This window comes from Vicugna pacos, chromosome 19 (genome assembly GCF_048564905.1).
Source record: "Vicugna pacos chromosome 19, VicPac4, whole genome shotgun sequence".
Taxonomy (NCBI): domain Eukaryota; kingdom Metazoa; phylum Chordata; class Mammalia; order Artiodactyla; family Camelidae; genus Vicugna; species Vicugna pacos.
The window spans coordinates 19,317,254-19,333,493 of NC_133005.1; the positions used below are offsets into that span (position 1 = coordinate 19,317,254).

Consider the following 16,240-nt stretch of genomic DNA (forward strand, 5'->3'; position numbering starts at 1 on the left):
AGAACGTCTCTCTGTATTAGTCAGACTTCCATTGTAATTATGCTGCATAACAGTAACACCCAAACTCAGTGACTTATAAAAAATAGTTCTTTAGTTTCACTCTAATGTCTGTAGAATGGCTGGTGCTGCTTTAATTTCATCTTTGGTGGACAGTATTTAGTTTAGGCTTCCAGTCGGGCTTAAATCTCCACCTTATGGTTAACCAGCAGCTATACAGGACAGGTTCTCTTCAAGGAAGAGGGCAGAAGTATAAGAGATAAAGCCAAACAATGAAAGTACATTTATATTCTCTGATCACATCACATTGATTCCCATCCCCCTAGCACAAAATAGCCATATAGCCAAGTCCTGTAACAATGGAGTGGAGAAATACTCCACCTACTCTAGAGAGAAATACTACAATGTTTCATGGCAAAGGGATTGAGCATATAACTCTGTAACAGAGAGGCAGTGAAGAATTGGGAACAGTTATTCAAGACAGTACTTGTAACTTCCATATTTTAATAACAAGAAGGGAAAGAATAGAACCAAAGGGAACTGTATGCCTAAGGGTCGTTAACCTCCAAACAGTGCAAAGCTTCACATTCTGAAGAAATAGTTAACAGACACATTTGAGCCTATGCTGGACTCTGCTTCCATTCTCCAGGTACAACACAAGTTGTGTATGTCCTCAAGCTCTTCTTCCAGTTCCTTAGCACAGCAAGCTTTTGGACACACCATGGCTGCCCTCTGCGAGAGCCCTCCTACCTTTACTCTTTCCTTAGCTAATCCCTACTCACAGCGAAGGTTTCAGCTGAAATGTTGTCTTTTCAGGAAGCTTTTTCCTACCACCTCCTCACTATCCCCAACCTAAGTCAGCATATCATTACAATCTTTTGCAGAAGGCTTCCCCTGCTCTATTGTGCCCACCTCAATTTGCAATCATGTGACTTTGTTTTAGTTACATCCCTCATCGCGAGTCACGTGAGGGCAGGACCATGACTGCACCACTGTCGCTAACACCAACCCAAGAAGAGAAGAAGTGATAAATAAATATTTATTAACTCAATGAATTGTGCATATTTTTTCCCAAATGACAGTTTTTATTAACAGCTCATATTTCAATCACATATGCTAAAGCAAACATTTCCTCTTAACTATTTAGCCACCTATGGTCAAGTATGCTGACCTAGAGATCTTTTAGTGTTGCATTACCCAATATGGTAGCCACTAGTCACATGAGACTATTTACATTTCAATTGATTTGTGTTCATTAAAATTTAAAATTCAGTTCCTCCATTGCCCTAGCCACATTTCATGCTCTCAAAAACCACATGATGGAATACCCAGAAGTGGGATTTCCACTCATATGGTAGTTCTATTTTTAATTTTTTGAGGAACCTCCATACTGTTTTCATTAGTGGGTACACCATTCTCACCAACAGTGTACAAGGATTTCATTTCTCCACATTCTCACCAATACTTGTTGCCTTTTTTTTTTTTTGATGATAGCCTTCCAAACTGTTGATACTTCATTGTGGTTTTGACTAACATTTTCCTGATGGTTCATGATGGGTATCTTTACCTATACCTCTCGACTGTTTGAATGTCTTTTTTGGAGAAATGTCAACTCAACTCCTTCACCTAACTTTTAACTGAGTTACAAGTTTTTTGCTATTGAGTTGTAGGAGTTCCTTTTATATTTTGGAAATACACCCCTTATCTGATACATGGCTTGCAGATATTTTCCCCCATCCCCCAGGATGCTTTATCACCTGTAAGTTGCTTTCTCTGCTGTGCAGAAGCTTTTTAGTTTGATGTCTATTCCACTTGTCCATTTTTGCTTTTTTTTTGGCCTGTGCTTTTTATGTCTTATCCATGAAATCATTGCCAATATTACCACTCCCATGTTTATGTGATATTATAGCATTATTCACAATAGCCAAAATATGGAAATAACCTAAAATGTCCATCAGCAGATGAATGGATAAAGAAAATAGAACATACAACAGAATAGTATTCAGCCTTAAAAACAAAAAGGGAAATTCTACAATATGTGGCAACATGTTTGAATTCTGAAGACATTATGCTAAGTGAAATGATCTAGTCACAAGAGGACAAAATCTTGCATGATTCCACTTATACGAGGCAACTAAAATAGTCAAACTCAGAATCAGAGAGTGGAATGGTGGTTGCCACGGGCCAAGGATTGGGTGTTGTTTAATCAACAGGCTTAAAGCAAATTCTAGGGGTCTGCTGTGCAACACTGTACCTGTAGACAACAGTACTGTATTGTACACTCACAATTTTGTTAAGAGGGTAGGTCTTATGTCTTTGTACCACAATAAAATAAAATCAACTTAAAAGTCTCATGGGATTAGCAGAGACCATACTGAACAACACAGATAAAGAACATTTCATCACTGCAAAATAAAATTTACTGCACAGGGATGCTGTTCAAATACATAACCAAATTATTCTCTGTTAAGATATTCTAAAGAAATGTTATTATACTTCCCCAAAAGTCTGATTTCTAAGTTTACAAACCCTGAGATTCTGACTCAACAAATCAAAAGCACACTTGCTCAGCAAACAACTCCTTAAGAGGTATTTACAACTGAACTAGGTACACTTTTTTTTTTTTTGGTGCGGGGCAGCAGGGAGTAATTTATTAGGTTTGTTTATTTTTACACGAGGTAAACTGGGTACACTGGGGATTGAACCCAGGACCTCATGCATGCTGAGCATGTGCTCTACCACTTGAGCTACACCCTCTCCTCTGAACTGGGTAAACTTCTTAAGTTTCAAAAAAATTTTTTCCACTAATGTTGGCAAAAAGACATTATAGTTTACAGAGTCAAACTAATTATCTGTCTGTCCCTGCTAAAATCAGCTCACCCAGGTTTGCAAACTTGACACTTAACTATGATTCTCTCAACTTCTTTCCCACTCATTGTATACTTATAATGTCAACTATTCTCTCCTTTGCTCTCTCTGTGTGCTTCTTTTCGTCTATATGTGCTGTGGTGTATATAGGTCAGACTCTTGTAAGATCTTATTTAAATGATTGGCAATTGATCTTGCTTCTAGACACTCCCGTGTCTGTAATCAGTTGCCAGTGAAACATAACTGTATTGTGTCACCTTCCTGCTCAAGTTAACTTTCGAAGATACTTATTCTTCAACATTTAAGACTCTTGACAGTCTATGCTCAACTTACCTTTCTAATAATATTCCCCACCACTCCCAACAGCTGCAGCCAGATCCAGCCACTCACCTCCCAAGCACAACAAAGCCATTTCAATTCTTCCGCTGAGAGTTCCTTTCCTTCCTTCATGGCTTCCTCAAATATCTCTAACTCCCATTGTTTCCTCTTTTCAATAACTTTCAAGGAACTATATTCAGTATCTTATAATAACCTTTAATGAAAAAGAATATGTAAGTATATGTATATATATGCATGACTGGGACATCATTTGTACGCCAGAAACTGACACATTGTAACTGACTACGCTTCAATAAAAACAAAAAATAGTTCTCGTTTACTTTGCTATTTTGGCTCTGAGTCATGTACCGCCTGTGTCGTCACTTGTATTACAGCATCATCACAAGTTATTTTTATTTTATTTAAAAAGCAGCATGTTGATATATCTTTTTCTCTCCTACTATAATAAGCTCTTGAGATCATAGATTTTCAGTTACATCCTTTATGTCCCGCAGAAGCTAGGACAATGATCAGGAGAGAGACAAAGGCAGAGAGAGAGTGAGATGTGTATGTGTGTGTGCATATGTGTGTATATATATAAAACAAGTGTGGATGTATATACCGTATATGGATAGATGTGTGTATAAATCCATGATGAATGAATGAATGAACAATCCCTACTGCATTCTCATAGGTTTGCCTTGACTTCTTAACATGTGTCTCTAATTTTTCTTGTAAATATTCAGGATATCACATAGGAAAATCATGAATCATGCCAGAAACCACTTAACAATGTGGGTTCAAAACTGCCATGCAAAGGCAATTACTTCCTTTAAAATGTTGTCTTACTTGGTCTCTTCCTTTTTCCTTACTAGTTTTTCACAGACCTTCTGCTCTCTCCTCATTTAAAAAAAAAAACTTAAAACTCAAGCTCTATGGTCTGAAACTCATTTTATAAGAAATATATTTCTTTTGGCAATAAAGATTAAAAAACAGTGCAAAAAAGAATACAAGGCTATATCAGTATTCAGCTGTATTTGTATGGCAAAAAAAAAGAAAAATGTAAACCCTATATTCAACTTAAGTAGAAGCTTTTCAGTGGCTTAAAGATGGAAGCAAAAGTGACAAAATCCATGAAGTCAGAGGGAGGGTATGGCTCAGTAGTAAAGCAAATGCGTAGCATGCATGAGCTCCTGGGTTCGATCCCCAGTACCTCTGTTAAATAAAAAGAAAATAATAACTAAATAAATCAACTTATCCCCCCCAAAAAAACAAACAAAAAATCAAAATGCATGAAGTCGTGTTGGGGCCACCCTTGAGCATAAATGAATCTCTTCTGCACAGTATTGACATCTCTCTCTAAACTTTCCCTTCTTAAGTTCTTTGGAGGAAAACACTAGAGTCAATTCTCAAGTATTTACACTGGAAGAAACAAAACAAAAATTTGGCATAATCCCACATAATGAGTAAACTAAAATTTTTTAAATTTGACACTAAAACATATTCTAACATTTTAATATGTGTGAATCAAGCTTTCTAGGAATTTGATATCAAATAGAATCCTGATGCCACATTGCGAAGTCCTTAGCGTGTTTAAAAGTTGTCCAGAATCTTCCATACTTGTCATTTTCCCACCCTTTTTCCCCATTCTCCTCCCCACCTCCCCATCTTTCCTCTCAGCAACGCACCCAGACTAGGACTCAGCTAATAAAAAGATCTGTCTTCTTTCATATCTCCCTTGTTTAAGAGAAACTGTTGGTCTTTTGACCAAACTTGTTGGTCAAGCACTTGAATTTCAGGGGACTCTTCTGAGTAAGTGAAAGGAGTAGACATTTGAGATGTTAAGAATATTTTGAGGATGTTAGGTTCAATCACCTGAGTAGCTCGCCTCTATAATCCCCCTCCCCTCTTCATTGTCATTTTTATCCAGAATTTTAGTTCCACTTTTAATAAAATTAGTGACTACTTTTCTTATAGTCAATAATATTTACCAATATTGTTTATAAATTTCCTTATCACAATGGCTTTTTTTTAAAAAAATCTAAATATTTTCAGTGAAATATGGTGGGTGATAAACTCTCTTAGTTTTTGCACATCGGGGAATATGCTCATTTCATACTTTCCAATGATAGTTTAGCTTTATATAGAATTCCAGCTTTTTTCCCTTTGCATTCTGGTAATACTACTATACTGCTTTTAAGCATTTATTTCTGAAGCTGAGATGCCGGTCATCGCTCTAACTGTCATTCAGTACAAGGTAATCTGTCTTTTCTCTCTCTGGTAACCTCAAATTTTTCCATTTATTCTTGATGCTCTGCAACTTCAATTAATCTTTCTGAATTTATTCCATGTCATCTGACCAGCACCGAGTGTGAACTTTCAGTCTGAGGAGTCATGTCTTCCTGGCGGTATTAAAGGTGTCCGTCGTCATCCATCTTAATATTTCTTCTCAACCATCTCTTTTTCCTTCTGGTGAAAATTACATACACTAAGGGTCTCTCATTCTACCTCCCACTGCCCTAATTTCCCTCCCAGGATCTTACTGTCTACATCAGACTGTGCAGCATTATGAGTGAATTCCTCAGTCACATCACCCAATTCACAAATTCTAGTTACACTGCAACTAAGCAGCTAGAGTATTTTTAAAATTTCAATGACTATACATTTTTTCCGAGCCATGATTTCTAACAAGTTTTTATCCATATCCACTTTACTGCAGGGCTGACTGTTTTTGCTTTACAGGGTTTTTTTGTTGTTGCTTCCCTTAAACTTATTTATTATAAAGTCATTTTGCATTTTATCAGAAGTTAACTTGCGTTCCAAGTGCTTATCTTGTTAGCTGTCTTTTTTGATACTGGTTATTCTCATGTGCTTTTTAGTTTTCAGGTTTGTTTTAAAGGTGGAGTGGGTAGGGTTACTGATGGCCCTGATCTGCCCAGGGCTGACAGTATCCCTGGAGCATGGGAACTTCAGTATGAAAACTGGAAAAGCCCCCCGAAAACCAAGAAGAGTTGGTGATCTTAATTTGCTCCCCTCTCTCTGGCTAGTGGTTTTGATTTTGCCTCCTTCCAGTCCCTGAGGACTGGTACATCCAGAACTAAGTCCTCTACTGGCAGCTGACAATGCTTAGCCCACAAAATGATACATTTTTTCTGAACCAATAAAAGGCTTAGTCCAACAGCTTTACAAAAACTTGAACTATAAGCACTGATCCTGGCTCTTTTGAGCCTTTTTTATGACGAGGAACACCAATGCCACCTCCAGTTTCATATAAGGAGATTAAATCAGTCCCTAAACACAAGTTGGTGCTACAACCATCCACTCTCAGGGCTCAAATTCCCTGCCACCCTGGCCTCTTCCCAAACCAGGTGCACTGCTTTCCCTCTGTTTCATTGTGTGCCTACATCTTCTTACAGTTTATCAGTAATATTGTCTATTATGTCTTTTTTCTGGAACAGAGGATAAAGTTTAAAATTCAACTTCACAAAACCATTTTGTCCAAAACTATTGTAAATGCAGAGCACTTAAATATCAAGCCTGTAGACAATGTTGTGGTGCCTTTCAAACCCTGTATGGCCCCCAGTGCCTCTCAGAAATCCCTCTGTACTTCCTAGGATGCAACAACCATGAACGTGTGAAAGGACTTTGGCAGCTCTTGGAAGCTGAGATATTCACCAACTTCAGGTGCTGAAAATGCAGCTGAGAATCAGAAATTTCAGAAGGAATGCTTCACACATAACAAAAACAGGTGTCTCGGAGTTTACAGGAGAAATTACAGGCCCATTAGCCACAGGGAAGTTTATAACTCACCAGCATGTGGGATCCTTGGGAGAAAGGGCTTTATTCATCTTTATACCCTGAGCACTTAGCACAGTACCTGTCACATATTAGGCACTCAACACGTTCCGAGCGAAGTTGTTTGAACTCTAAGGAGAGCTCCTTGGGCCTTTACTCAGAGCTTTTACTTTATAAATACTTATAACCTCTTTGACAGTGCATCAGAAGACAAATAAAAGCAAGAGAGAAAAACAGAATAAAACGTTAAAGGCAGACATGGGATTCAAACAGACTAGTGAAAACAGACGGTTATATGTTAATATACCCCAAGAGCATCACTACATTATAACATGATATAAAAACTAAAATATATAATGATTCTCTTGAATCAGGAAGAAAAGATTAAATTACATAAGTATGTTTTGCTTAAGAAGACAGAGTAACAAAATGTATATTTTAGAATGATTCCCATGTACAATGAGTAAATTCTTTAAAGAGGTGTTTATGCTTGAAGGTATTAAACCCTAAACTCTTTGGAACACTCAGCTGCTGCGAACAATGCCCTCCTTGAGAGTTAAAAACAGTTGAAATCTTTCTGCATAATGAAATCTCAGTTACCTGCCATTATTATGGAATGACCAGTTCCAGAAAAGCATTTTCTTCCCATTAATAAGAGTTTAGCTCCTGCAAGCAAACCACAATGCTACCCTTGGTGGTATTTGAGCTGTAAGTAACTTTTTGGTGTCTCACACCTCTCTCAAAACCTCAACTGTGCCTTAAGGATTACAGAGGTAGAGGGACCTTTTTGCTTCTGCAGAAGTGTTTGGCTTCACTTTTTATCGTGGAATTTCTACGGAGTTGCTTGTTCGTTTCAGCACCCCTTTCGATTTTCAGGCCTCCCATCAGTCTCTTACCTCCATGGCCACCAGAACTTAAATCCTGTCCAATCTTTTTCCTACTCCTTACTGATTACTCTAGGAGCACTAATTAAATTAGATACCCTATGTGGCATAGCTAACATGGTGGCTGGCTCATGACCAACCCTGAACTGGAGCTAGAGGACAATCATGGTAATTCTCATACCATCATTTTGTGGATGGAGAAGCAGAACCTGGGAGGTCAGTAACAAGTCCATTTAGATAGTGACAGGGTGAGAATGTACTCCAGGTCTGAATGATTCCAAGAACTACAGGCGTATCTGCCTCAACATAAGATTGCTTCTTTCTGTCACCCAGCTCCACCTGCCAAGAGGAAAAGCAAGTGCAAACAGGGTGGGAGAAAAGACAGCAAGAAGAATGGATGGCTATAACCTTAGGTTCATGAGCTCTGATTTCCAAATATCTGGGAGATATAAAAGGAATTGAATCACAAACATCCATACCTTTGAAAACTGCCTAACTGATAAGATAATTTTGCTTTCCATGTAAGAATTCTGTACCACCATTCTGTAAATCTCTAGAGGCTAGATTTTGTGGTCTGTGATCCCAAAGAAAGCTGAAGATAAAAACGTTAGTGGAAATGTTTTTTGAATTATCAGTTCTATTTCCAAGTGGAAAAAAATATATTCTAAGGAGGTAAAATGGTGACATGGGGACCTCAGTTGGCCTTTTACAGTCACACAGAGGACTGTTTCTAAGACTCTAATAGCTGTGCAGGTTTTTCTCTTAATTCTTTTTTGAAAAATGTACTTTTCACAGTTTGGATTTCATACCTATGAAATATGATCCTCAGTCATCTTAGAAGCAAGCTTTTGATGAAATTTTCATCGTGTTCCTGTTACTACATTGTCTCTAAACAGGGAATGAAGCTGATTGGGTAAATAAATAAAATTAAGGTATACATTATTTATAAAATTATTATCAATTGGTCCAAAGACCTCTTCAAATCAACGAGGAAAAAAATCACCAAGGACGAAAGATGGGGAGGAGTTTCACGGAAGAGGAAATCCGAATGATCAACAAAAGTGTGAAGATTCTTCAGCCTCAGCAGAAATCAGTTATATCATGAAAGACAAATCTCAGCGATGATGAGATACTACTTTATGCTCATCCAATGAACAAAGTTGAAGAGTCCAAAAGTAACAATCGCTGGTGAAAACAAAAGAAAATGAGACTGGGGTGGAAACTGGTCCAGTTACTTGGGAGAGAAATTTGCAAAACCTAACACATTTAAAGATGTTCCTACCATACAATCTATCAATCTATGTATCTACCCTAAAAGAACTCTCAGACATATTCATAAAGAAATGTGCAAACGATGTTTGCTACAAAATTGTCATAACAGTAAAAAATTATGGAAGGAACAAACATATCACAGGTACATAGGTTAAGTAACTATTCATAATGGAATGCCATGTAACGTTAAAAATGAATGAACTAGATGTATATGTACCAACAGGGAAACATTTCAGAACTTTATAATGAATGAAAAATGCGAGCAGTAAATGACAACATTTTTGCACATTTTAAGCCCACGAGAAAATACCATAAATTGTGTAATCATACATTTGTAAGAAAAAGTAGGAAAACAAGGATGGGAATAGAGAACAGTTTCAGGAGGTAAAGCAAAGAAGAAATTGGATGAATTTGGTGCTGTATCCATACTATTTTATTATTTAAAAGCAAAAAGATTTGAAATAAATATATCTAACCAATCTCTGAAATGTGGTAGGTAAATCCATGATGGGTGTTAATATTACTTTCTATACTTTAGTGGAGGACTGAACATATCATAATTCATCATTAAAAATCTAAGCAACATATACATATTGTATATATGGCATAATTAATTCAAATAATAAAAAGAGACATGCACAGAAAAACATCAAAATATTGACCATCATCTAGGCAACACTGAGGAGAAACCATTGGTGAATGTTTCTCCTCTTCTTTCTTGTGTCCAAATTTTGTTTACTGTGCATATGTCACTTTTAAGTTTTTTAAACATATTGATTTGACTATAAAATCTAATTAGATTTTCTTATCTTTTAAATAAAGGAGACATTTTGTCTTTTTAAAGAGATAAAGTAAATGACTCATAGTCCTTTTGAGGCTACACATTAGTAATGAATGCCTTTAAATTTAGCATTGTAAATATTGAATTCAGTAGTTACAATAACTTAAATGAGTCAGTGTTTATTTACATAGTCAAGCCAACGCTTCTAAAATAGTTTTAGCTGCTGTTTAAAAAAGAAATGTTACTGCAAGTTTTGGTCATCGTGAATTTTTTTTTTTCCCGAGTAATTGCATCCTCCTCAGTTTGTCAGTTTGTAAGTGATACCCAACCCAAAGCTGCATCAGCCTGGAAAATCCTGCACACTGGCAAGTGGACAACTAACAAGATGCTTTTTAGAAATAAACATATATTAAATGGCTCTGGTTTTTTAAAGGCCAGCAAGTATCTAATACCTATTTACAATGTCAGCGCTAGAAGGGAGCTTAAAAATTAGCTAATTTAACCCAACAATCTTACAAAAGTAGAATTCACATGTGAGAGGTTAAGAGGTTAATGTCACACAGCTTAGGAGGGGCAGGGCCATGCCCTCAGCCCAGGTGTTTGATCATATGGGACACCCTGACCAAGTCACCAAACTGCGGAGAGTCCCTTCTAACTATTCTAGACAATACTGCTCCTTAAAAAGCATTCAACTCTATCACATCTGAAAGCTCAGAGAAAATACCACAGAACCCCTGGAGAAAGAGGTTAATCATTTTTAAACTGAGAATGCACCCTCCAAAATCCCAAATCTGAGGTGGTGCTTTTAAATTATTGTTATAGAGCGGAATACAAGTTTTCCAGCCCAAGGGGTACACAGTCCCAGTGTTCATCACTATTGCACATTCCCAGCCATCACCGATCCACTTGTGAGATTGCTCTACCCTTCCTTCCTTCCTTCCTTCCATCCTTCCTTCCCTCCTACAACAAAACATTTCTTGATCGCTTCCTATTATTCAGGCACACAGTGATGACCTCTGTGGTCACTATCGTCACAAAGCATATCGTCTAGAACCAGGGAGTTCAATATGGTAGCAACTAACCACAAGTGGCTACTTAATTAAATTAATTAAAATGAAAATTTCAGTCCCTCAGCCACACTAGTCGCATTTCTACTACTCAGTCACCTCAGTGCAGATACAGAACATTTCCATCATTACAGAAAGGATTGTTGGAAGCACTGGTCCAGAAGGAAATTAAGCAGTCACAGTGCATGTTGTCAGCAGTATGATAAGGGAAGTTCAGGAAGCAATAGGAGCACCAGAAAAAGAGTTGAGACGGTGATGAGAAAGGATTAAGAAACGAACAAAAATGTGTACTCCATGGACTCCACCTGGATTAGAATTTCTGGCTGGCTCTGTCCTCTCTGCACCCTGCCTCTTCTCACCCTTCCCCCTCTTTGTCATTCTGGCTGGAGGGAGCATGAGGTTCAATCCCAACAGACAAAACAAAATGCCACCCCCTCGATCCCGTCCAATCCATTCCTCAAGGCTTCTCTCAGGGACTAAATCTTCCACTTAACACTCGCCCATTCAAAACCAAATACTTCCAACAAAGGTTCTAGGGGAAGCTTTTTGTCCCGCTTATGACCTCGTGATGTCTAATGCCAAAGGACCAGGTCATGTCTGAAAAGGCGGAAGTTGATCAGCTTCTCAAAAGGGTGCTTCCTTTGAGCTCCTGTAACAATACGGCAAGCTCTTCTGTCTGGCTACCCAGGCAATCAACTAATTATGAGATCTGTTTACACACTGTTTTTGAAATATTCTAATCATCCCCTAGCTGTCCTCAGAGCCAAGAGTTAACTCAAACACAGGTGCAGAAAAGCCAACACAAAGGAAAAGAAATAATATACAAGATCAAGTGAGAAATCAGACCCTCCATGGGTTGCTTATGTAATGGCTGGTGTCATGTCCACAATGGACACACCAGCGACAAACATGTGACCACAGGAAATCCCTGCCAGTCAGACTGGGTTTGGGAAAGCCAACTGGATAGTAAAAGGTTCATTCAAAGAATTTTTTTTTAAGATAAATTACACTCATTTCTGGACAAGCAAAGAAGGATTGACAGGCCTCTGGGGGCATGTTTGCTTTTTCCAGAAAATGGATAATAGTTATTTAAACTTCCAAATCAATTATTTGCATGTAAAAGCCTTATGTAACAAATTACCACAAATTTGGTGGTTTAAGTAAATGCATGCTCAATGCATTATTCTGGAGGTCAGAAGTCTGAAATGGGTCTCCATGGGCTAAAATCAAGGTGTTAGCAGGGCTCCATTCCTTGCTGGAGGCTCTAAGGAAGAATTAATTTTCTTGCTTTCTCCGCATCTTTCCCACATTCCTTGGCTCGTGGCTCCCTTTTATCTCCAAAACCAGCAATAGACCTAGCTGAGTCTTTCTCACACTGCATCACTCTGACTCTGACACCACTGTCATGTTTTCTTCTCTGATTCTAATTTTCCTGCCTCCTTCTTCACTTATAAAACCCTTCCAACTACAGTAAGCCAACCTGGAAAATTCTGGATAATGTCCTTATGTCAAGATCCACAACTTAATCACCGCTGCAAAGTCCATTTCTCCATGTAAGATGACATCTTCACATGGACCACAGACTAAGAAGCGGACATCAGTGGGAGGGTCATCATTCTGTCTAACAGATCCTCATCCTGGGATCATCCCCTGGCTAATTACCGGCATGAATTGGGATATAAATATTTAAATCCTTTGCCCCTCAGATGGAGTAACTTTGAGATGCATGTTTTACAGTGGTCCTCAAAGTTCCCTAATAGGACTAAATTTCAATTCAACATGGTGAGGAATTGTTTAATTCATAATGGTTGCGTCTCTTTCCTTTTTTGCTTCCGCAACTGAGGTTTCCTGGGACCACCTCTCAAATAAACTACCTGCACTAAGATCCTTGTCCCAGAGTCTTCTTCTGGGAGAACCCAAACCAAGACATTGTGTGAGCTGGACCCCTACTTTCCTTCTGTAGCTCAGTTTCCTTGAGAAAAAGGGTGTAGTATCATCTCCCCTGATTTTTCTCTCAAGGCATGTGTATGAATAAGACAGGAATAGCACTTACGAAAAAGTTTTGGAAAAGCCTTAAATGAGGGAGCACAGATGTGTGGTATCTTAATTTAAATCAATCCTAAATTTTTTTTTCTTCATATAGTGAATTGGTAATCATTAGTGAATGCCTCGAAGGCAGTGGTTCTCCACTGGAAGCAATACTGCCCACTGAGGACATTTGGCAATATCTGAAGACACTTTTGATTGTCACAGCTCTGGCGGGGGGGGGGGGAGGAGGAGGTTTGCTACTGGCATCTAGTGAGTAGAGGTTGAGGGTGCCACACATCTTATAGTGCAGAGGACAGCCCCCCACAAGAGAGAATTATCTAGTCTACATGTCAATAGTGCCACCGTTTCCTGCTCTTAAGTCAGAAGATTAAACTGGTTTATGTCATTATTAGGTTTGTAAACACCAGAATCATTTTTCTACCTCTTCAAAGCTTCTGGTTGCTCACTTCATTCTTTTACTCCAACCATTGGCTAGAGAAGCCATTATCTAAACCACCTAATGTCACTCTTCGTAAACACCTTATTTTTTTTTTTTTGGTGGCATCTGTTAATGTTTTTGTCACAGAACCATAGCAAACCACGTTGTAGATGAATCCCAAAGCTATTCTAACTACATCATAAAAGTCACTGATGCACAGCAGACAGGCCACTTCATCATCAAAACCAGGGTCTGCCTTACCCAGTGGAATAGTGTGGAGTTGAACTTGCTAAAAATATTTCCTTTCCCTTTTTCCCCAAGCCATTTACTTCCACTGTAACACACACACACACACACACACACACACACACACACACACAAAATTAAAGCTGAGACATTAGTTACTAGAAAACCAGAGCATCTTTATCCATCTTTTCTTGTTTCTTATTGTTTTTTTCCAAATAGCATTTTCATCTTCCTTCTTCCCTCTTTCTCTTTCTTATATTCATTTTACTTCGTCTCCTCCACTATTATTTCAATCTCACCACCTTTTCATTTGATTTTCACTCTCTCTTTTCTCTTTTTCTTCCTGTCCCACCCCTTGTCAACTTTGCTCTTGTCCTTGGAACTAAAATTCTTCCATTTAACCGAGTGGCACTTGCAGGATTAACGGCCTTTCCCAGCGACACTGTAAACATGTAAACTTGAGCCATCTGGGCCTTTTAATGTTTCCTGCAAAGTCTGTCACTGCATCCATCGTCTGTTTTGACTGGCTGCACAAGAAGTCATTGTGAGCTAATATGTCCCTAGGGCACTTCAGTCACTTAATATTAATTGTTTTCTCCCTCACGAATGTCTTTTTCTCAGTAATAGGCTGATCTTTTTTCCCTAAACACAAGCTGAATTCCCTCCTAATTGTTTACTTACTGTTTTTTAACTTAATTATACCATGCTGTCATAGCATAGAATTACAGAAATCTTAACAAGGAAAAGATCTTCTATTCAAATAAAACTGTTTAAAAATTAGAGGATGAAACAATCTCTAGAAGATTTCCACCAGGTCAAAGAACTCAGGAAACATTAAACACACACACACACACACAAGGTGAAAATATACAAGGACCTTCGTTTTGATTGTCTATGATGCTCCCCTTACTCTTATACTACAGGTATCATTTTTTTGTTTCATTTATCTATTTAGGTGTTTACTTTGGAGGGTTTTTTTTTAATATAGGTAAGAAGTCTAAGCAATCTCTTTAAATGTCAATATTTAAATAACCATGACCTTGCAAGAATAATTTGGAAATAGTTAAATAATTTAGTGCCAAAAAATCCCATTGTTGCAGTCATGTATCAGATCAAATGTCATGTCGTAATCTACGACTACATATAGAAACATAATTACAGTAACAGTAACAGTCAGTTTGTTAAGTATCTCCTATTGTGATTTTTGGACAGTATCCCTAAATGAAACCACCTTTTTTCGAACTCATCTCTTCATCTTCCAATTTTTATCTTTCTTCTGATCTCTTCCTCCTCTTTCCTAGATTTTTACTTTCCTTCTTTATCCACTCCATTGTCTTTTCCACCCTCATCATCTTCTTCATGCAGCTGTGATGATCAACAATTTTCTGAAATGGAACAAAGGCCTTGACACTCAGAGAAGTGAAACAGCTTGTCTGGAATCCTGCACATTGTACGTGGAAGGCTGACTCAACCCAGGCCTCTCTAGTGCAAAAATCTAGGATTGTATAAGAATGCTTTAAAAGGATCATGCACTTCACTTTATTCTTTGCACTTTTTTAAAACTTCGTTTGGCCTACTTTAGGCATTCATGCAGTGCACTTCTCTTCCTAACACAAGCATACCCACCACCCTACCCCTTTAACTGTTTTGTTTTGGGTTTTTTTTTTTTTTTTGAGATATTCCCAAGCCTGTTTAGAGTATTTTAATTCCCCATGTTGGACTACGTGACAAGATCCTCTCCAGGAATAGAAGATAGATCATACAGCCTAGAAAAAAATTGAGGCTAAACTTAATCCCAAAGGCATACCTGGCACTTTCCATTTACAGAAGTCCTGGATAAGGTAGTGGGCCTGAGATTCACCATGATTAACCAAGAGTATAATGACTAATAAAAGCACTCTTTAAATCATTTGAAACTTTTGACCAATATGATATATAGACAGACAGATAGATAGATAGATAGATAGATATAGACATAGATATATACACACACACATACATACACACACACACACACACACACCTATATACAGAGAGATAGATATTCTCCAATATATCATGACCATAAAACTATAAAATATATCTTACTTTCTGTTGAGAAGCTTTCCCAGTTTTGGGTATAGATTTTACATATTTCTAGATAAGTAATTTATATTCTAACGTAGTGTACTGTTCAAACTAGGTTAATTTTTTTTAACCCCTGTGAAGGCTACTTCTTAGAAACAAAATCCCTCTGATATACAAGCAGTGTGCCCTCCAGCCTGCCTCTTGGTAACACCTGTGAGTTCTGAGAAGCCACAAGAAATATCAGAAAGTGTTAAAGACATTGACATGATTCAACTCCCCACAAGTGGATCTGGCTGGCCCAAGCGTCAGATTCGCATTCTTTGAAGCAGCTGATAGCAAGAAATTCAGCTGACAACAAAAGCAAACAGAAGAAAGAGGAAAAAAATTAAAGAAAAAATACAGAAGAACGTCTTTGAAATAATAGTGTTCAATAGCAATAACAGTTTGGATCTAGGAAGTAATGCCAAGAATAAATGCA

At 37.9% G+C, this 16,240-nt stretch overlaps 1 long non-coding RNA gene across 6 annotated transcripts in view; it reads right to left on the reverse strand.

Annotated features, from left to right (window-relative positions):
• LOC140687393 (uncharacterized) overlaps window positions 1–16,240 on the reverse strand; it is a 365,887-nt gene that overhangs the window by 171,273 nt on the left and 178,374 nt on the right. The window lies entirely within an intron of this gene.